This window comes from Neopsephotus bourkii, unplaced genomic scaffold, assembly GCF_033783945.1.
Source record: "Neopsephotus bourkii isolate Nb327-2 ecotype Australia unplaced genomic scaffold, CSIRO-AGI_Nbou_v1 NB_1183, whole genome shotgun sequence".
Classification (NCBI taxonomy): Eukaryota; Metazoa; Chordata; class Aves; order Psittaciformes; family Psittacidae; genus Neopsephotus; species Neopsephotus bourkii.
In genome coordinates, this window is record NW_026901668.1 from 1,477,430 (window position 1) to 1,499,691 (window position 22,262).

Genomic DNA, 22,262 nt, shown 5'->3' on the forward strand with positions numbered 1-22,262 from the left:
AAAAATCCCATTATACCTAATAATGCAGGAAAAAAAGGCAGAATTTCTGTACTGTGATAAACTGATATAAATAAGTAGTTGAATAAAACTGCAATCAAAGGAGGAACTGGATAAAAATAGGGTCCATATTCACTCTGCCATACTCTAAGCAAACTAAATCAGTGGTTAACTTCTACTGGGTCTTGTTACATTCCAGCAGACTTCAAAAGGGTCACGGTATAGATCTGAGAAACTATCTGTAGTGGGCCAGCAGGGAAACAAATGTCAAACTCAAATGGCAAACAAAACTTTCAACAAAGACTTAATTTCCCTTAACAACACATTTTTAGTCAGCTTTTTTGTTTTAATCAGAAGTTCATTCATCTCAATGATGAGCAATGCTGAAAAATAACATTAGAAAATGTGAAATGTTTACCTTTTATATATTTAATATATTACTTTGAATTTCAAAATAAATGCAGCAAAAAATATAGTCTAAAATTGCACAAGAAGTGCAATTCTAATCAACTAAGTTTTGGAGTTGTTAGAGTGGGGAATATTTCAGCTCACACATTTCAAACATAATGGTAGGGAATGGTATCAGTGAGGACAGAAGACAGCTATTAGGCAGGAATTAGCAACTTACAGTAATACAATTAACATTGTTTTCCCTCTGCACATCAGGGTCTTGGCCATAAGCCTGAATTCTAAGAATAATCAAGTATGCTGCTGGCTTTTTCACAAATATATATGCACAACATTTATGAAATAATTTTTAACATTTACTGACCTGCTTGCATAAAGCAAAGACGTCAATTAACTATGTCTTCATATGAAGAAGAAAACTTAGCGTGGTGCTTGGTAGTACTATATCAAAATGAAAAGTCTTGTAGCACTACCATCTTTGCAGCAAGAGCGAGAGCATTTCTTATAAAGAAATAACACCTTTTCCTTAAAAGTAGTAGAAATTTTTATTTGCCTTATGAATACTTTTTCCCTATCTGACAGGCAGTCGAACTTAGCTGTAAAAAAAGACATGCAAGAGAAGAAAACTAAGCAACCTCGAATTAAACTATTAGCAACACAAGAGTTTAAACTTTTAAACTAAAATTCAGAGTGTCCCATAAACTTTAACCAATTTCCAATGAGAAACGTGAGGGGTATATTTTTAGCAACATCAGTTTATATGAATAAAATACTAGCATGAAGAAATTACTACTTACGCATTATATGTAATTCATATAGAACTGTAGAAATATAGAATATTTAAGGCTGGAAATCACCTAAGATCATCCAGTTGAACCTCCCTACTATGGGCAGGGATGCCTCATACTAGACAATGTTGCCCAAGACTCTGTCCAACCTGGACTTGAACACTGCCAGGGATGGAGTATTTACGACTTTCTTGGGCAACATGTTACAGTGCACCCTCACAGTAAAGAAATTCTTCCTTATATCTAACTTGAACTTCCCCTGTTTAAGTTTTAACACATTACGTCTTGTCTTGTCTCTACACTCCCTGATGAAGAATCCTTCTCAGTCATCCTTGTAGGTCCCCTTCACATACTGGAAGACTGCTATGAGGTCTCCAGGCAGCCTGCTTTTCTCCAGGCTGAGCAGCCCCAACTTAGCTTGTACAGGTGCTCCAGCCCATTTATCTTCCACGTGGCCCTCCTCTGGACTTGCTCCAACAGTTTCATGTCCTTCTATATATATAGAATTTGGCATTCCCATTACTGTAACTCCTCATCGTTCATGCATTTTTTATTTAAAGTTGTAGCCTATTGCTAATTGCTACTGCTAATGTATGAAAGCATTCCCTCAGTTTAAAGATGAAGATCCCACTCATCACAGAAATTTCCAAATTTCAGGCTATACATTGCTAAATCAACCTTCCTTTTACAGGCCTAAAATTTCCTTGTGAAGTTCAAAATAAGGATGCCAAGAACTTATTTTACTGTTTGTTACTGCTGCTCAGTGACCAAGTAAATGTTTCATTCTGTAACTATATGTGCATTAATAATATCACTCAGCAGCGATGCTAATAGGAATTAGGAAGCCACTGGGCAGGTCCAGAGTATTGCATTTATTCCCCCCCCCCCAAATCTGACCTTCCCCAGCAAAAAGCCTTCCTATTTGCATGGAGAAACGTTTTCAGGATATGCAGGCCATACTGTAATGTCATTTCAATTATATGGATTTACATGGCCTCATATGCTCGCTGTTTCTTTTGACTGTCACAGGCAAAAATCAAAATGTGTAAACTTAATGTAACTTTTTTTATGAATACTTAAAACATAATTGCATCTTCTTTATGGGTCTTCTGCTAGCTTAGTGTCATTAAAATTCATTTTTATGAATGTGTAGTGCAAAGAAAAAGCTGCTAACATGTCACAATAAACCAACTGCCTAAAACCCTGCAGAAAAAAAAAAGAGGTAACATTTGCCTTGTACCTTCTAGTTTATGAGAGAAGATATCTAGAAGCAGCTGTAAAACGGTCATAAAATAAAATTGGAATTTATATCAAAATCACTCAATACCTTCGGGCTTTCCTATCTCTGCATAGTTTTCCCTGAGAGATTTAGTGGTAGAGTTTTATGTTAGTGGGCTGAAAGTTATAGTGGAGTTGTCAGTAATACTACCTCTTTTTGATGTGTCTGCCTATATATCAGTCTATTTATTTTTAAATAGCAAGACAGTAACCCCCAGAAGGTGCAATATGAAAATGCTATTGACAACAGCTGAACAGTCATGGAGCTGTTAACCATCCTTAATGAAAATGCTGCTGAATGCAAGCATTTTTAGGGGGTTGGGTTTATTTTGGTTTTTGTTGTGTGGTAGAACACTTGTACACCACCCTTCCCAACCAAGTTCCCCACAGACACTCTTCTGACTTCTACTTACAACTTCTGTCAAGAGATTTCTTTAAAAAATAAACCAAACGGTAAAAAAAGCAGCATGAGAAACTGCAGTATCTACATACATGCTGAATGAATTATGAAACATCTCCTGTATGGTAGTGCCTGGGGCAGTGATGGAAAGCAGTTTTCATTAAAGCATTTGAAAAAGAGAATGCTGACCTTAAGTCCTCTTCTGACATAAAGAAAATGTGTATGTGTACATGTATGAAATAAGAAAAGTGCAAGAAGCATGTCTATCAAAACTGCAGGAGTTTCATTAAAAAAACAACAAACAAAAAAACCCCCCACACAGAGAAAAAAATAATAAAAAATCACAGAAAATGAATTCTAAATGCTTGCACCACTCCAGGTCCTGTCTCATGAGTAATAACATGACCCAGTAATTTCCACCTAGGGAAGAAAAGCAAAACTAAACGAAATCAAACCACCATTCACGTGAAATGTAAGGTTTGTTTGGCATCAAAACCATGAGATTTTTACTTTCACACTCAAATACGATGCTTCCCAGTGCTTGGTGAAGTTTTACAACAAACGTTTGCACAGCTTTACTACCTTGCCAGCTAAGTCTCAAGTCTAGTCTCAATACTTATTAAGCTCAGCTTTTATCTTTTCTCCACAAGCTTGTAAAAATGTATCATTACAGAACTCAAACAGTGAAGATTCCTGTTCCCAAATGGTCTAGAATTCCAAACCAAAAATCTGTACTGGTAACTTTTAGGTAAGGAGATTCCCCAGAATAAAAGGAATATGAACATATACAACCAAAGTACAGTCTGGGATTATTTCTTCTTTGGAAAACAAAAAGTGCAGATGTTGAATGTATTTCCACTTCTTTGATTACTACTTTGTACAGTGCTGTATAAAACAGATTAGTAGAGAAAACTGAAATGAAGTAAACAACAAAAGAAAATAAAGAACAATTACCCACAGTTGTTTACAGTACGATTACACAGGGAACTGCCAGGCATCGCCTTTTGATTAGAGCAGAAGAAATCTTATTTCAGTTTCATGAAAATTAAAGAGAATTCTGCAAAGCATAAAAACAGATGATGAGCTACAAAGTCTCAAGAAGTTACCTGCTCTGGACCAGTCCTGCTTCCTGTGAACACAGGCCACCCCAGCATGAACTAGAACAGGTTAGCCTAAACCACTGATGACCATCACCTCATAGTGATGGTTATCAGTAACAGACATATACCACTGCTGGGTTGAGTTCACATCCATAATGCTACAAATCTGAGGACTGCCTGCTGCTGACTAATGGAATATAAACTCTGCAGTTTTCTGGATGTAACTGCTTCCAAGAACAATGCCACAACTTGATCGTAATACTTTCTCCTTATTTTCAGCCTCCCCTTTACATCTGTATCTATGGACTATGTTTTAAGATACACTGCAATGGATCTTTTATAAAGAGGTCATGATAAATCATGACATATTTGTTGCACACAAAAAAAAAAAAGTCATGAAAATTTTAAGCTTTTATAAAGAACTACTGATATCCTTTCTTTCTGGGGAAGAAAGAAAGAAAGAAGTGTAAGAGGGAACCACAACAGCAGCTGGAAGCAGGGGTGCACACATCTGGTGCTGTAAGATCTCTTAGCACAGAGAACAACTAGAGCTTGAGGTAGCCAACTTTATATATAATACTTGGAAAAGAAGCTTAAATTATCTTGTGTCACGCATAGCAATATAAAATTTCATAGTCTTTTAGATTTGGTAGACCTGCAGCAATATCTACAGCAATAGGCATTGCTACTGTAGAGAAGATTTAGGAAGCCCAAAGATATAGTAATTAGGCTGATATGAGACTATATCAGGGAGAGCCATAATCAAACATTTTATTATAGTGGGCTTTGCTTTGGGGTCCTTAAACACTGTCTGAACTGATGATAGAGCTACAGGCAGTTTAAGATATAAAGCAAGAACAAAAGCTGCAGAGCTTTCTTTTCAAGAGATTAATTTCCGCTGGGAGTAGAAATGCTGGGTTTGAGTAATCCTAATCCTCTTGAGCCACTACATGCCTTTAATGAAGTGTGGACAAAGCCAGGCAGTGCTTAAGAAACAACAGAAGAGACTGTAAAACAGTTCCAAGCCCACAGAGGATGACACATTTCTTACTAGAGTAAATAGGTTTAAAATTTCTAAAAAAATTAATAAAATCTAAATAGGATTTACATTTCCCATGACCAAAAAGTCTGATGACTTTGGCTTAGCTACAGGGTGACCAGGTCTAACTTTAACCAGAATTTGATGAAGCCTAATAACCTAGGATTTGATTGTCTTGGTTGGGACCAAAGCCAACTACATACTATATTCCTAGGGAAGTGTGGATGAAAGTATATTTTGTACCAGTTGACTGTTACCACCCATGTATTATACCATCTGGAAGCAGGCTGGCAGCTTAAGAAAAAAAAAAAAACCTCAATAAAAAGAAGAAAAAGCTGCTAAGTGGTCTCAGTATGTGCACTAAAACATATGGGGTTTCCTTAAAAACCTCTTGTTTGCTTTACTATAAGCTGAGACTATAGGAAAACATGTTGCAGGATGGGGCAAAAGTAGTAACTTACTGTAAGAAGTTTTTTGTTTGTTTCAGAGCCAGTAGGTTCCATACAGTTAAAGCAGAATCATGCTGGAGAGAAGAAGGATGCCAACTGTCTTCAGGCTAAATCAGCAAAGAAAACTTAGGCATCATACTCCAATACCCAATAGCAAGGTGCCCTGTTATCCACTGAAATCCTAAGCTGAGTCTGCAGTGGCCAGTGTCTCAGAGACATGCAGAAAATCAGGGACCTTAAAAAGAGGATTCACAGAAGTATGTGGGCCAGGCTATATGATATTCAGTGAGGAGGCCCAACATCAACTTTTGGTAATTAACTAATTCCACATCCAAGTCCACACTAACAGGGAAGCATGCATTTCCTCTGAAGAGTTACAGCTGTGACTCCTCTCCACAGGTGGGAAGCTTTCCTCCCTCCTCCCGCTCCACCAGAGGAGTGAGAAAAAGAAAGTCATATTTAAGCTGAGTTGTACCTTGTTCCTCAAGAAATCAGGGGGACCACTCGAAGAAAACAACGCTACTAAATGTAAGAAGGCATGACAAAGACCAGCCATAAACCCCAAAATCTTCTTCGAATTTGTTGTTATAAAACAAGTTCATTTGCAAGTAATTTAACTTAGTTATTTGAGAAAAGTATAGAAGTGCTCTGCACAGAATTAGGTGTCTAAGGCCTATCACAAAAGCAATCAGATCACTCTGGAGACCAGCTGTGCATCAAGCAGATTGCTTTTATCTAAGTGATAAAAAACTTGTAGACTGTGAACAATACAGAGCATAAAACGTAACATTTTTAATGAACGACATAAAAGATGAAAAGAAAGAGCACAAGAAATGGCAATTTAGTCAGAAGGTGGGGAAAAGGAGCCTCCCTAACTTGACATTTTATAGCAAGTGGGTTTTGCAGGAAGTAGATTTTAGAGGGGGAAACAGTATTTTTCTCCTCTAATTAAACCAGTTGAGGTACCTTGCAAATCAATCAGGAATGTTCCAGCATCAGATGACTGAACCTAAAGAACCAGCATTAATGTATTCTGGACCCATTTCAGCATGAAGATAAGTCACTGAAACTCCATTAATTTCAATGAAGATACAAAATTGGCCTTTTTACTGTAATCTTCTACATCAACATGAAAGAAAAAGCATAAAACATTAAGCATATAACTGCCTTTTTATTTTATTTCTTTTATGAGGCTCCAAGTAGGACATTAACAGTAGATTATATCTTTTGTGAGCCATCTAACAGGGCATTAACAATGGAAGGGTGCCCAATAAATAAAATGATTGTTATTACTACTACTTATAGGTGGCCAGCCAGCACCAACCGATAAAATTTTAACATTTGGAAAGTTAAGAACTACTTCAGCATTGTGCATATCAAACTGTCCTCTTCAAGTGTTAGCATTGTTTTCTTCAGCCCAACCCAAACACAACTAAAACTTTATTTCACCATGTAAATTTCTTTCTACTTCCTAGAGCAGAGCAACCATGTTTTTCTGTACCTGCACTTACACTACAGCAGGGGACTCCAGAATGGGATACGCTCCTGTGAAATCTGACTCTTGGGCACAGACATTAAGCCAGGACATCCAAATAGGTTGTTGTGTGATGTGTTTCCATTGGTTAGTTAGGTGCAGGTGAAAAGCAACCAGCATCTACAGGACAACAAGTTTTCCAGCTTTTTAACCAGATACTGATCATTGCCATTGACATCAAACAAACACAAAAATCTGCTATAGTGGAGAGCTAAAAAAGGAGGATCTGTGTGTCAGAAAAGATCTAGACAGACACTGGAAAACACAAAGTAAAAGGAAACGGAAGGATAAACTTTTGAGCCATACATGTTAATCATCTTGATGCCTGGCATGTCTGTGGCTGCCAAAGAGTAGGAAGGGGATACAAGAGTACCTCTAAGTGTCCCAGAATACATCCATCATTGATATATTTGGTTTCTATGACCCTCATGTTGCCTGAAGTAGTTGGGACTATATGCCCATCTATGGTTTCAGAAAACACTGAATCTTGAATGCTGCCCAGAATGTTTTGGATGACAACAAGCCCAGAGACTAGTGGAGATACAGCTTCACAGACCTTCACGAGTCAGCGATCTTAGCAGACCTACCAGCACTCAACTATTATGCCATAAAGTATTAAGAATCATACATGGATAGATGCCAGCATCTGATGCAGTACAAAAACATTTATGCTGCTTCTCCACGGCTTTTCAGTTTTAAATAGAGATCCCACACCCCAAACCAAAATCTACCACTGACAACCTATTCTGGATGATTTCAAGGTCTCAAAGATCTTGCAAATGTATGTCAAAAAAACCGTCAAAGCACAGCGGTGTCAGTTTCCTGGTGGCAGGCACCAAGTATTAGAGAGTAGCTGAAATAGACTTCCTGTTCACACCACAAGACTGTAGACTCAGAGATAAACATAGCAATGCTTTCTTATGCAGTTATGGTCTTGTACTTCCTGTATCTGTCCAGTATTGTTTCCCATTGTTTTTTTTTCTTGTCCTGCAATCTTGATAGCCACAAGCTCCTAACAATATGCTGGTGTAGGAGGATCACTATGGACAGTGAAAGGCAGTAGGTTTCTCTCTTCTTTATGTACAACTTCCATTACAGATCTGAGAAAGTGGTAAACAAACCAAGGAAAAGCTAGAAGGGACTTGCTGGTGGCTGATGCAAAGGCTTTTGACTAATTGCGATGCCTGACAACTCCAGTGATAATTAGTATCAGAAGAAAAAAAAAAAGAAAAAGCCATTCTGAAGCCATCCTAAAAGCGGCCAATGATGGGTGAAACAGAGATTCCCTTTGGAAAGGTCTATCACAGAAGATGTGGCTAAAGAATAAATAGCAGCATATAAGTACAAATTAACAAAACCTAAATTATCTACAGTTCAAGCCTAGAAAAAAAGCCTTATTTGTGATGGGGGCAGATGACAACGCACACAACAGAAACAACACCAACCAAAAACCACCACAAAACCCAACCAACCAACCAAACCACACAAAAAAAACCCCAACACACCACCACACTCACCCCATTAGGTAAAGCAGTAACAATCTGACTTCCGTGACAGAGGAGGAAAACAACTCCCCCACCAAACTACATTGTACTACGTGGATTCCTACTGTTCAAAGACAGCCTCATAAAATACCATAGCTAAACACAGTAACCACATAACCAGATAACAGTATTGCTAATACAGCATATCTGACAATAACCCTTACAATAGCTATATATCAGCAGGCATAGCATAAAGCTTTCTGCATCAGAGCTTCAGTTTAGAGACAAAAACAACTAGTTTTCCTCATGGAAAGCCATATCAACACAGTAAATGCCTCCTTCAGACTGGAGTCAAATTGGACTTTTTACTTATGCTGTCAAATTACAGAACTGTACCAACAATAGAGGCTATCAGATGCTGGCATCTTACATAGCAGAACAACATAATAAAATCTATCTTTGGAAGCCTATATTGAAATTACTGAGGATTTACAAACACCTAAGGGTACAAATATAATAAAAGTCTCAGCTTGATTTAGAGTTCCAGAAGCTGCCATCATCTTGTGATAGCAATGTTGTGCCAGCTTTGAGAGAAAACAATGATTGCAAACTACAGCCATGTCCAAACGGCAGCTGCGGAGCTATTGCCAAGGATGGGCATGTTCTTCAAAGCTGTAGGGTAATGCTTTGTCCAATTCATTGTAGCAAGGTCACAAGAGTGTGACTAAATTCTTTAGTTAAAAAAGAATCCAGATCCATCATCACAAATTCTGCAGGAATTTGATTTAAAACATTTAACTTAATTCTCTAGATGTTGATTTACTATGTCCAGTACATAGAAATTTACTGGTTTGATGACCAGCAAAACAAACAAACAAAAAAAAATTAAAAAGAAAAAAAAAAAAAAACAAAAACCAACCAAACAACAACCCAAGAAACAAAAAAACAATTAAAAAGCAAAAAATGCTGCACATTCAAGATAGCTCGAATGTAAGGAAATCTGGTATAGCACTGGAATTGTTACAACTAAAACCATCTGGCTATTTTGCTGCTACTCATCATGGCATCAACACTGCAGCATAGATAACGTATGCAAAAGGAGCTTAATATGTCCAACAATATAAAATATTTGTAAGAAGGCATGAGAAGTTCGCATCTTGCAGAGATCTGCAACTAAACAAAGCAGCAGTAACTTCACATCAATAAGTCAGTCATGGCCTGTTTACATTGCAGGTTCAGTCTTTTCCAGCTGCCATATTTACAAAATCAGTTCTTCAAACCTGACTCAGGTACTGGATAAGCAGCTACAGAAAACAGGAGGCACAAACAATTCTGAATAGTGCAGATTAACTGATAGTTAAATACACACTGCTAAGAAATTAGCATGAATACTTAAAGTGAAGACCGCTTTACAAGGTTTCAGACAACCTATAAGCTCCTTTTCATACCAGCATTTTTTACCAGCTTTGCTCCTTCTAGTCACTATTCAGTAGAATTTAGCTTTCCAAAAGAAAATAATCACTCTCAAATACTAGACTGATACTTTACAGGAGAATGATCCATTTTAGCTGATAATTTGGCTTTTTCCTGCTCATTAAATAAATTGTCCCTTTCAGACTTTATTGATAATAATTTCTCTCTCTTTTATAGTTTTTAACTGTGAATAATTTACAAGTAAGTGATTATGTTTATTTGACAGCCAAAATTCAAGATGCATTTTACTGGTTATTTGTCAGAAAAAGTTAGCAGGCCACTGCTTTTACTCTGTTTACAGGCTGCCATTACATAGAACATGCATGCAAACTCGAGATTTGATTTCTGAAAGAGGTCTGTGTGAAAATATAAAATTTATTTCCTGTGAACATTTATCCTAATAAAATTCACTCATTCACAGGTTCATGGAAGTCAAACACTGAAAACATGACTAACTAAACCTAAGTTCCCCTTGGGTGAAATCACTTGGGTGATTTTTTTTTTTTTTATCACCAGTTGTTGTGCTCCCATCTTATTTTTATTTCCCTATTTGAAAATCTATGGTTTGCACCATAAATTCATCATCATAAAATCAAAAATCTGAAAGGGAGCCCAGGAGATAATCTAATACATTGCTTGGACTAGCAATGGATCAATTAATTTCATGCAATTCTTGACTGGCATTTGTTTAACTTGTTCTTAAAGGTCTCACTTTTTTCAGGGCATGAGATCAAATAATGAGGGTTTTTTGGTGTTTATGGTTTGGGGCTTTGCAGTTTCATTTTTTTAAATTAAAATTCTTACAAGATCTCTTAATGCCCCATCCCTGGCAGTGTTCAAGACCAGGTTGGACAGGGCTTTGAGCAACCTGGTCTAGTGGGGGGTGTCACTGCCCATAGCAGGGGTGTTGGAACTAGATGATCTTTAAGGTCCCTTCCAACCCAAACCATTCTGTGACTCTATGATTCTATTCTAAATTCATCTTTACTGAAATACCTATTATTTTCTGTTCCATTCAGCATATAGACTATTCTTGCTCTCTTCTCCAGCAGCTATTTGCATAGGTGAACACTGTTTTGTCCTCCTTCTGCAGCCTGCTCAAAGCTAACCAGCATACTTGAGGCCCATTCGATATTCCAGTAGATCTCTGCCCATGTATTCTGCTGTGTCTTCAGTAAGTCCTACCTGCAGAGCACCTAAATGTGGACATAATGATCCAGATAAAACTTCTACAATGCACCACTTGCTTTTCAGGCTATACTCCTATTTACATACCCTAGAATGATATTTTTTTTTACAGAAATAAGGTATTGCTCATTTAGATTTGGTGCAAGACCCATTTAGACTCCCCTATAATATCCCCTCCACCAAGTTCTCTGCTCTGTGTGCCTGTATTAAACCAATTTTACAAACATGTATTTACATAAGTAATTTAATTTAAAACCTTCAGATACGTATTAAAAAAAAACAAACGAAAAAAAACCCCAAAACAAAAAGCTCCAAAAAGCCATTTAGATAAAGACCATAATGCCCTTTCATTTTGTTTTTGCTCTTTTTCCAACTTCTTTCTCCTTGTTTTTATTAAGGAAATCTTTTAAAACCAGGTTCATCTGAAGAAATAAACTGTTAGACTCAACTCAGTTCATTAACTATCGTTCCTAATGATTGTTCCCTTTAAAAAAAAATAAATAAAAAAAATAGGAAAACAAAGGCAAAGCTGCAAAAACTCAAAGCATTTGGGGAACAAAACTCAAAGAAAACATACCCGAATTGTATAACACACTGAAAAACTAATCTCAGATTCTGCACTGCAGTTGGGGAGAAGGCAAACAGAAATTTTAGATATATGATAATGAAGCAAAGACAAAGATATTCTTTGCATTCCCATACAGACCAAAAAGTACTTCTTTTGAGAAGTTTGTTTAACTTGGCACCCTGTACATAGCTAAGACTGCTCAAAAGTCTGATGCACTCCAGAAATGGATTTTCTGTTATTGAAATAGCAACTGAGCAACTGTGTCACATTACATTAATCAAGGTCTCAGTATGTTAGGTACAAACATACCCTAAGTTGCAACAAACATATTATTTTCAAAAATAAAAGTAGTAATAATAATAATAATTACACCAAAAACCCAAACAAACCAAACTCAAACCCATAAACACTCAGAAACTAAGGAATGATCAGAGGAACACTGTAGAATGCAGAAGGTTAGTTAAAAGCTGCTCTCTTTAAAATTACTGACTGAGCAGGGAAAAGTGCAACAGCACTATTCCAAGAAAAACAGGACCTATGTTCTCTAAAACAATTACTTTCTAGTTTCTTTATATCTGTGCTGAAACAGTGTAAAGCTAGACACAAAACTAAAAGACGATGCTATGAAATGCATAGTTCCTGAAAGATGAATACTCTTCTTCCAATAGGTCCTTGACCTAGCTATTACAGATTACATTTGTCATTCAGACCAAGAAGATATGGAAATCTGTATTGAAGTGGACAAAAATTTAATGCTTTCTGAAAAAATTGTGCTGTTTACTGTCACCAGCATCTTGCTTCTGGTGTAATGTTTCTTGGTTTCAAGATTAATACCTCAGCTAGTGGAAGCAGTAGAGATGTACACACAGAAAACTTGTTTTTCACTGCCATTCATGATTTGCTGTTTTGGAAGCAGATCAATCAATCACAAGTAGGAGAGTGAGGGTGGATCAGAGATGGTGATGAAGATGCAGGGACCTGAAAGCTATCTTCACCTCCAGGCACAGAAGGGCAGCAAAAGCACCTGGCAAATGAAGACATCACAGTCCAAATAATTCTGGCAGTTAAAATCATGAAGCAAAAAGTTGGGAGATTATGTTATAGTGCTGGAATGTTCCTGTTGGAAAGGGACAGTCTTCCAGAATTAAGATGATGTACCCTGTATTATTATAAATTATGCTCACTAAAAACATAGCTTTGCTATCAAAATATACAGAGGAAAAAAAAAAACCAACAAAAACCCCATTAGTTCAACTGAACCAACTCAAGATTTTAAAATATAAAGTTCACAAAAGTATACTCTGTCAATGATTTGGCAAGCAAAGACATTTCACACACACATGGAGACAGAATAACTGAATATTACCTTTTGCTAACTGTCAGGTACTGGTGTTCTGGTCATCACCAGGAAAAAACATGAAGTTACATATAACATATAACATATAACAAAACCTCAAAGAAATAGGATATTGTGTAGGAAATTTCAATTAGGCTTTTCTTTCCTTCTAGTCACCAACATTTAAGGAACAGTTAATTTTATAGTGAGACACTGAATTTAAACAAGCATCAGATGTCTCTATAGGGACCTAAGGAAAGGCATTTTTGTTCCCACCAGGTAGTATCACTAGACCCAAAGTTTGCCTGCAAATGCTTAGAACTACCTCAGTACTGCTAACCTGAGCATCTTATCACCTTTTTCCCCAAGAACTGTAGGCATATGCAAGATAGGCAACTTTTCTTCCCTGAATTTTATATCTGCTATACACACAGCACATTAACCAGAGATAGAGGGAATCAGATCTCTATGAGGGAAAACATACCCTCCACATCTGTTTATGCAAGATTGGGAAAATAAAGTGTACTACAGCAACTTCACAACAATCATTAAAGAACATAATGTGAATATGGAAAATTCCAATCAAGTTTGGAATTTGACCTGAGAGAAGAAAATTGCCGATACATTTTAATCAACATTAAGTTACTCCTGACAAACACAGAGACCAAGGACCTAGCCTTCAGCCTGCTTTTCAAGCTGTGCTGTGCTGCTGTACATGGAATAATTAAACAGTCACAGGGTTAGAAAAGGAAGAATCTCTCTATCCTACCGGTTACTTCTTTGGAAGGAGGATTTATTTCTTTGTATTGCAAGAAGTGTTTTAGGTATTCAGTGCAGCAATTGCTCAGTGCAACCTTCCAAGTTCTTTCAGTGTTGGGTTAGAAGATGAGACCTGTGAAGAAACTGGCATGGGTTTGCATCCTCTGGAAGAGGAAAGGACTTAGAAAGGACCGTACAATACAACATTAGAAAGAAGGAATATGACTTCCATTTTCAGCTGTTCTCTGCAAGAAAAAAAGACAAACCCAAGATTCTGTAATTTTTGAAAGAACATACATTTTTAACTTCTTTCTTTTAGGGAAGGTTTAGAGCTTAGCACTATAGTGAAAGCATGCAGATATCAGTAGTCCAGAGTTGACCATATGGGTCCTTGAATGGGGATTTACCCGAAATCATCAAGCTTGGCATTTCCTCCTGGCTACCTGGAACAGCTCCATACTCAGACTCTTGGTTAAGAATTCCATTATAAATTTATTATTTCTTCCCTCACTGACTGTGGGGACCACAGGTACCACATGCCCATCAGAATGTAACTCCAATATTAATAAACATTACATAGGTCTTCAGTGTCATGTGCTCATGTCCTTCTATATGAGGCTAACATTCAGTCTCATAGGAGACAGATCACAACTTTTTTTCAGACTATTAATTAACACTGAAAAATTAAATTGTGGCAACCCATTCGAAATAAGTTGAAGATTTCAGGTTGAAATCTTCTTCCTTGTACTTTTAATGGTCCCAAGATAAGAATTGGCAATTCATCCATCAAGATGAGCAAACCCAATAATCCCCATGACAACTGTTTTCCAACATCAACAATGAAACACAGTAATCTCCCAGCCATAAGTCACGGTTAATGACCACTTTAGTAACTATACAGCATCTACACAGTTGATTCATATCCAACTTAATACACAGCAAGAAATACAAAGACAACATTTCCTACAGCAAGCTCCTTCTTCTCCTTCTCTAACCTACAGCAGAGGAAGGCTGGGTGTTATGAAAAACTGGTATTCAAGGCTCCTAGAGATGTAATCTAACATGCAGGTCAGTTCAAAGACTTGGAATGACAGACTTTCATGGTAGAGAAATGTAAAAGTTGCCATTGAGAACCTGGTTACAACAACAGTCAACAATTTAAACAGTTAACTTTGTTAAACTGCCAATTTACAAGGAGTTCTCCCAGTGCATTTGGAGAAAAGAGCACAGACTACCTCAACTGCCTTCCACAGGATATTTTGCATGCTCACATTCAGCACAGAGTACAAATAGATCCTCTGCTACAGCTTCAAGAAGTGAAGCTAGTCCTGTTGTGTCTGTTTTCTGGTTGTATCAGTTCACACGATTTTGGTCAGTCTGTGTATAACTTTGACTTAAAGGAATAAGCGCTAAATTTAAGTCTCCTTTGGGGAAAAAAAATATGTCTTCTCTACAGCAACAATGAATTTCTTTCTTGCAACAGAGAAAGACAACTGAAGCTAGTGAAATTATATCCTTGTCAGTTTGCCCTACTGGAGAACAGTACCAACTCAGTGGCTTAAAACTGCTCTCAGCAAAAAATAAAAATCACTGTTTTAATTGGGAAGCTCTTCTGCTGTAATTAGAATCATAGAATGGTTAGGGTTGGAAAGGACCTTAAGATCATCAAGTTCCAACCCCCTGCCATGGGCAGGGACACCTCGCTCTAAACCATATCATCCAAGGCCTTGGCCAACCTGGCCTTGAACACAGCCAGGGATGGAGCATTCACAACCTCCTTGGGCAACCTATTCCAGTGCCTCACCACCCTAACAGGATTTTCCTCCTTATATCCAATCTAAACTTCCCCTGTTTAAGTTTTAACCCATTACCCCTTGTCCTACCACTACAGTCCCTAATGAAGAGTCCCTCCCCAGCATCCTTATAGGCCCCCTTCGGATACTGGAAGGCTGCTATGAGGTCTCCACGTAGTCTTCTCTTCTCCAGGTTGAACAGCCCCAACTTTCTCAGCCTGTCTTCATATGGGAGGTGCTCCAGTCCCCTGATCATCCTCGTGTCTCTCCTCTGGACTTGTTCCAACAGTTCCATGTCCTTTTTATGTTGAGGACACAAGAACTGCACACAATACTCCAGGTGAGGTCTCACGAGAGCAGAATAAAGGGGCAGGATCACCTCATTCGACCTGCTGGTCACACTAATTTTGATGCAGCCCAGGATACGGTTGGCTTTCTGGGCTGCAAGCGCACGCTGCTGGCTCATGTTCATTTTCTCATCGACCAGCACCCCCAAGTCCTTCTCTGCAGGGCTACTCTGAATTTCTTCTCTGCCCAGCCTGTATATTTCAACTATACTTTCAAGGATTTATGGATTTTAATTCTGTATGGGTGAGCTAGTGTTTTTTTTAATTAAACGACAAAACTATGCTGTTGTTGAATTTTATTAATGTTCCAAGCAATTACAGAGATTGTTTGTTGTGGTTTAACCCCAGCCAGTAACCCACTGCCTTGCAGTCATTTGCCCACCCCACTCCAAGGCAGGATGGGGAGGAGAACTGAAAGAATCCAAACCCCACAGATTGAGATAAGAACTATTTAATAATCAAAATAAAAATAGTGATAATAAAAAGAATACCACCACCATCAATAATAAGAGGAAACAATAAGAGAAGAAATTAAAGCTCAGACAACACAAGTGATGCACAATGTAATTGCTCACCACCCTCTGACCAATACCCAGTCTGACCTGAGCAGATATTGGGCCCTTCCAGGTAACTCCCCTCAGTTTATATACAGACCATGACGTGCTGTGGTATGGAATACCTCTTTGGCTAGTTTGCATCAGGTGTCCTGTCTCTGCTCCCTCTTGGCTTTTTGTGCCTCTCCTCACTGGCAGAAAGACTGAAAAGTCCTTGATCAAAGTAAGCATTACATAGCAACAGCTAAAACACCGGTATGCTAAGCAGCATGGTTCTCAGACACGGCACTGGACCAGGCACTAGGAAGGAGAAAAATAACTTATAGTTGAACTCACGACACTGTAGGACTACAGATGTATTATCTCTGTGCCTGGCAAGAACTCACATCAGTGCAACCAGGAAATGCCAGAGAGGTGCACTGCAGGGAGGAAGAAAAAGCTTTTGATATGCGCTTCTCAGTGAAGCATTTTGAGTAGTGCTCAGCTTCTCTGAAGTCTTACTGTTGTTATGACAAATCAAAGTAATAAGTCATTTACATTGCTATAAGACTTTTTCATCTACAAATTTCAAAGCAGCATTAGCAAAGATCCATAGCATGAAGAGCAAGAGATGCATCAGCTTTCCAATATCCAGCTTTATGCTTGCAGACCTGCAATTATAAACCCTTTCTTTTGCAAATGGAAATAGCATTCACTTTAATTGTTTACAGGTTGAAAAACCCTTAAATCCAAAACCTACACTGAAAACCAAACACCGGTTAACCAACAAAGTTCAAACATTTAGACAAGAAGTGGTCTTTTTCCTCAACAACACTTCTTCTGGCTAATTCCAGCAAGAGCTCCTCCCTACATATACTGCTCTGGCAGAAAGCTTGGCACCATCTCATCCTACAAGAACAAGCTCTTCTGAACTTCCTGGCATTTCTTGCTGTAACCTCAACTCCCAAAGTCTCACACTACAAACAGTTACTCATCTGCTTATTTTATGAAATCATTCATGAACACAACATGGCAGTTGTCTGCTAAGCTTCTCTGTCTGGAGGTAAAAAAAAAAAGGGGGGGGACAGGACATCAAGGCCAAGGGGAGAAGCCTTTTTTTTTGTGAAATTTCAGAGCTTTAATTTTGAACAGATTTATAAAAAAATAATTAAAAATATATCAACATTCCTTAAAATTAATACAAACCTCTAAGATGCTGATTTAGTCAAAGCAACCACTTTGTTCTCATTTCTGTTCTACTACTTTTATTCACTAATCTGAGTGAATCCTTATGACAATGGTAAGCCATTCTAAGGAAACATTTAAAACAAATCAAAGAACAACTTTGGAGCTACGCACTTTTAAGTAGTTCAAGTTAGGCATAGAAAATAGGACTCAGCTGAGCTAGCTTCAGACAACTACATCCTGGTCAGATCTAGTTGTCTAGACTTCCTTCAGTCAAGTGAAAGAAACAGACAGTTTAGGATGGGAATCCTGGCATGCCAACAAAAACACACTCTCATGTTCATTGACCACACAGAGAACCCAACCTCTGCTTTCATTACAGGAAAATACAAAGCAGAATCACAAGTTCAGTCAAGACGCATCTCAGCTATCCCTTGCATATGATTCCCCCCCCCCCAGTTTACAGACATTCAATTGAAACATTCAAGTGTGCAGCATTTCTAAAAAGATCTTGGAGCATCTCAGCCTGGAAATTACCCCAAAAGGAAGCACTTAAACATATGTAATCAATTGCTATTTAGGCTATTCAGGCAGATGGGTTACTTCACCCATTTTCAGCTGTGCTGTAGATGTCTTGACAGTCACTTGTAGTAGCTTGATCCAGCACTTCTTCACAGCTACAAGTGGTCAAGATATTTACAACTCAAAATTGTGATTAACACCACAGAAGAAACAAACAAAACCCAATCATAAAGCATCTAACACCATCTAAATTTTTAGAATTAAGGCTTATTTCCTTAACACTTCCTAACAGAAGAAACACTTTTCTTATGACTTGTTTTGAAATTTGAAAACGTTCAACATTTAATGCCGTGAGGGCTAATCTGCCCGAATTTATTTCCTTAGATGGTCAGTTTGATGCTCGCTTTTTTTATACTGATCTTGCAATTCATAGCAATAAACTAACAATGTCCTTTTCTGACACATCTGTAATTCCCAGACTTCCTCTAAATTGTGCATAGAACTGAATTCAGTCTCCAGATAAGAATCTCTCCTTTGCATAACTTACTCCTGAATTTTATTTTGTCTGTTTTTAGAGGATTTTAAGAGAGTTGGTATTTGTTCCTGACACAAATTTCCATTTTAAAACCTATAATGCTCTCCATTTCTGAAAATTCCTTGCAAATTTTCATTAGAGAAATGAATAGAAACAAATAGCCTCTAACACATTAATCTTTGCTACCTTACTTGAACCAATTCCTAAAGAAAGTGAAGATAAAATATTAAATTATATAACAAACTAAATTAACCGCATGGTGTATGCATTACATACATACATTTGACTAATAAAAGTGACCATGGATATGTTCATTTCTCTTCACGAAATGCGATAAGAAATTGTCAGCTATGCTGCTGCCTGTAAAGACAGACATTTAGTACTATAAAACTGACAGAAGAGAAATATTCCACTGCATTTTATCTTGCTATTCTGCCTTTCTTCAGAACGCAAGCATGCAGTGAAATAATTTCAAAGAAGTCTCACAAGCACCAACATCATCCATCTTTCCCCCAGAATGCAAGAAACAATGCATATTCCACAAAATTATCTATGGAGCAGAACATTTTCTTTCTGTGACATTCAGCTAAAGCATCCTGTTTTCTGAAGGTATTAGTTTTACAAGCTAAAAACCTCTGTTAGAAACATTCTCAAGACAGACAAGTGCTGACTTCCTCCTAAAAAAAAAAAAAAAACAAATCCATTGAGAAAGTCTGGTGAACACTGAACCCAGGACCTGGGCCTGAGAAAGGTCAAATCTATTCTAAATGCAGAGCCAGTGATCTTCCAAAAAAAGTTCAAAAAACTACATCCTCTGCTCTTCCACTCCCAGTATAAATCATGGATTATTTAGATAATCTTTTGGGGACAAAGGTTAATGAGTCTTTAGGTCAAAAACCAATAGTCATCAGCATTATCAAATTAAACTTTTTTTTTTTGATGGTTGTTGTTGTGTTCTTCATTTTTCCCTAGGAAAAAAATTTAATCCAAATTGGAAAAAAAAAACCCCAAACTAAAACAAATCACAAACAAACCAACCACCAAAGTAAACCAAGCCAAACAAACCCTTTTAAGAGAATACTTTTCCTGAGCATGAATGCTATACACACACACACACACACACACACACACACACACACACACTGTAGAGTCCCTGTAAAATCACATACCTATTTACCAGGAACAATGAATGCATTGTTGTGATTCTTCCAAGCCATAATCAAGATGTTAGCCCGTTCTATACTTTGGAAGTGCACAAACTTTTCTGCCTCAAAAAAATACCTTGGCAACTAGAATGAAAAGATACTGTTTATAATGGAAGAGAGGTATGTGATAAAAACATGCACTGAAAGTAAAATAAGTACTTAATGCCTACATGCCTAGATTTCAGTAACAAACCAAGTTACAAGAGCTCACGGTTCAGGACATGTCATGGTTTAAGCCCAGCCGGTAACTCAAAAACCAGGACAGGGCAGTCAACATATTAATGACCATCAAAATTTACAGACACACCCTTTATTGAACTTCTGTAGGTTGTCTACATCTGCTGAGATTATTTGTTAAATGCCTACATCACAAACACAACTTTATTTTCACTTGCATCTCACCATTCTAGAGCACTGAATTATGGGGAATGGGGAGGGAACAAGATTTATTAAAGAGGCCAGGTGGTCCTGAGCAACTATACACTTCCCTGCTCTAACACACATCACAGTAACAAAGAAATGCTGATTTGTGTTGGTGTTTTAGTCTGAGGGTTTGTGTTTGCTGTTCTTTGTTTTTTTGTTTTGTTTTTTTTTAATTCATAGAATCATAGAATGGTTAGGGTTGGAAAGGACCTTAAGATCATCTAGTTCCAAGCCCCCTGCCATGGGCAGGAACACCTCACACTAAATGATGTCACCCAAGGCTCTGTCCAGCCTGGCCTTGAACACTGCCACTGATGGAGCATTCACAACCTCCCTGGACAACCTATTCCAGTGCCTCACCACCCTAACAGGAAAGAATTTCCTCCTTACATCCAATCTAAACTTCCCCTGTCCCCTGTTTAAGTTTTAACCCATTACCCCTTGTCCTATCACTACAGTCCCTAATGAAGAGTCCCTCCCCAGCATCCTTATAGGCCCCCTTCGGATACTGGAAGGCTGCTATGAGGTCTCCATGCAGCCTTCTCTTCTCCAGGCTGAACAGCCCCAACTTTCTCAGCCGATCTTCATATGGGAGGTGCTCCAGTCCCCTGATCATCCTTGTGGCCCTCCTCTGGACTTGCTCCAATAGATCCATGTCCTTTTTATGTTGAGGACACCAGAACTGCACACAGTACTCCAGGTGAGGTCTCACAAGAGCAGAGTAAAGGGGCAGGATCACCTCCTTTGACCTGCTGGTCACACTGCTTTTGATGCAGCCCAGGATACGGTTGGCTTTCTGGGCTGCAAGCGCACACTGAAGCCAGCTCATGTTCATTTTCTCATCGACCAACACCCCCAAGTCCTTCTCCGCAGGGCTGCTCTGAATCTCTTCTCTGCCCAACCTGTAGCTGTGCCTGGCATTGCTCCGACCCAGGTGTAGGACCTTGCACTTGGCATGGTTAAACTTCATGAGGTTGGCATCAGCCCACCTCACAAGCGTGTCAAGGTCCCTCTGGATGGCATTCCTTCCCTCCAGTGTATCAACCAAACGACACAGCTTGGTGTCATCGGCAAACTTGCTGAGGGCGCACTCAATCCCACTGTCCATGTCACCGACACAGATGTTGAACAACACCAGTCCCAACACCGATCCCAGAGGGACACCACTTGTTACTGGTCTCCAGCCAGACATTGAGCCATTGACCGCAATTCTTTGTGTGAAGCCATCCAGCCAGTTCTTTATCCACTGAGTGGTCCACCTATCAAATTGATGTCTCTCCAATTCAGAGACAAGGATGTTGTGTGGGGCAGTGTCAAACGCTTCGCACAAGTCCACGTAGACAACATCAACAATTAAATTAAATATTTATATTTTTTCCAGGAAACCTTTCTATAGAAATACAACAGCAATCATCTTAAAATAATTCCTGTCAGTTGTTACTGTATTAACTGTAGCATGCATTTATAACACAGATTGTATTAGGCAAGCTATTTACTAGCACAGGACACTGGGTCATGCTGATATAGAATTTAACTGCTGTACTTTAAGCTATTTTTGAGATGAAAGTTTGAAACCTTCTGCCTAGGCTCATCTAGAAAGCAGAAGATGCAGCACTACTCCTACAGGACTAACCCCAAAATCTCCAGTTACAAAATCCTTACTCCACCACTCGTAAGACTTTCCTGGACTATCCATTTTAGTTCATATTTCCCAAGTATTCCCCTGGCCTTCCCCCCTTTAGTTGTTTTGGGTTTTTTCCCCTTAAAATACTTTCACAGTTTCAAGTAATAAGATGAGGAGGGTAAAAATAAACCAACCACCAAAATCATCCAGTGAAAACATTTTAATGGGAGCTGTAAACCTGCCATTCTATTAAAAAGGGATTTGAAGGTTGGCAGCAAACAGCAAAGGCCTCTA